The 1,643-nt window shown below is 61.3% G+C and overlaps 1 protein-coding gene across 1 annotated transcript in view; it reads right to left on the reverse strand.

Annotated features, from left to right (window-relative positions):
- Window positions 1-1,643, reverse strand: part of LOC139241442 (integrin alpha-M-like) — a gene marked incomplete at its 3' end in the record, with an annotated part of 112,876 nt that overhangs the window by 29,623 nt on the left and 81,610 nt on the right. The gene's annotated exons all lie outside the window — the stretch shown is intronic.

Below are 1,643 nucleotides of genomic sequence, written 5' to 3' on the forward strand. Positions count from 1 at the left end.
GGACTTCCTGCGCCCCCATCACCCCCCCACCCCCCACCGCCACAGAATTGGGCTCACCGCCCCTCAAAAGAAGCGGGGGACAATCCCACCGCTCCCCTCCATTTAGGGCCGGTTCCAGCGCCGCCAATGGGGTGCGATTGGGGGCCCACGTGGAATCTCCAGCGCCCGTCCCCTTGGCTCAAAGGGGTCAGGCTCTCTGCGAGGCCTGTGATGGCCACCAGCGGCACCGTGGGACCGAGCCCAAAGACCGAGTGCCAAGGCCGCACCATGGCGGCCCAGACCGCGGGCAGGAACAGGAGGGTGAGCCGAGCGGGGAGCCGCCAAAAGGGAACTAAGATGGCGGCGCGTGGCAAAAAGGAGTCGGTGACGCGCGGCGACCGTCGGCGTCATGGCCGGTGGCTTGGCGGCCCGGGGCGCGGCCCACGGGGGCGGGCGCTGCCATGACGGCGGCTCCTGGAGCACCCCGGCAATTTCCCGGGAACCGGTCGCGCTCCCTCCGCCCCCCCCCCCCGCCTTCCAAGAGAAAGAGAGAGAGAGAGAGAGAGTGAAAGGAGAGAGAGAGACAGAGCGAGAGAGAGAGTGAGACAGAGAGAGAGAGAGAGTGAGAGAGAAAGTCGGAGAAGAGAGAGAGAGAGAGAGGGAGACACAGAGAGAAAGAGGAAAGAGAGAGAGAGAGAGAGAGTGAGAGGAGAGAGAGACAGAGAGAGAGAGAGAGAGAGCGAGAGAGAGAGAGAGAGAGAGAGAGAAAGAGAGAGTGAGAGAGAGAGAGTGAGAGGAGAGAAAGACGGAGAGAGCCAGACTGAGAGAGAGAGAGAGACAGAGAGAAAGAGAAAGAGAGAGAGAGAGAGAGAGAGCAAGAGAGTGAGACAGAGAGAGAGAGAGTGAGAGAAAGAGAGAGAGCGAGAGAGAGAGGCGAGAGAGAGAGAGAGAGTGAGAGGGAGAGAGAGAGCGAGAAAGTAAGATAGAGAGAGTTAGAGAGAGAAGGCGAGCGAGAGAGAGAGAGAGAAGGCGAGAGAGAGAGAGAGAGAGAGAAAGGGTGAGAGAGAGAGAGAGAGAGAGAGAGAGAGACAGCGAGAAAGAGGAAAGAGAGAGAGAGAGAGAGACAAAGAGAGAGAGACAGAGAGAGAGAGAGAGAGAGAGAGAGAGGGAGACAGACAGAAAAGAGAGGAGAGACAGAGAGAGAGAGTGAGAGCGTCGCGAGGGATTTGAGGGTGTTTCGAGAGAGTTGGGAGGGTGTTCAGCGGGTGGGAGGGTGTCGGAGGGAGTTGGGAGGGAGCTGGGAGGGTAGGAGGGAGCTGGGAGGGAGTTGAGCAGGTGGAAAGTTATTGAGTGGGGTGGGAGGGAATTGAGCGGGGTGGGGAGGGTGTGGGAGGGTGTTGGGAGGGAGCTGGGAGGGTAGGAGGGAGCTGGGAGGGAGCTGGGAGGGTAGGAGGGAGCTGGGAGGGTAGGAGGGAGCTAGGAGGGAGCTGGGAGGGTAGGAGGGAGCTGGGAGGGAGCTGGGAGGGAGCTGGGAGGGTAGGAGGGAGCTGGGAGGGAGCTGGGAGGGTAGGAGGGAGCTGGGAGGGAGCTGGGAGGGTAGGAGGGAGCTGGGAGGGAGCTGGGAGGGAGCTGGGAGGGTAGAAGGGAGCTGGGAGGGAGCTGGG

This window comes from Pristiophorus japonicus, unplaced genomic scaffold, assembly GCF_044704955.1.
Source record: "Pristiophorus japonicus isolate sPriJap1 unplaced genomic scaffold, sPriJap1.hap1 HAP1_SCAFFOLD_1078, whole genome shotgun sequence".
Lineage (NCBI taxonomy): Eukaryota > Metazoa > Chordata > Chondrichthyes > Pristiophoridae > Pristiophorus > Pristiophorus japonicus.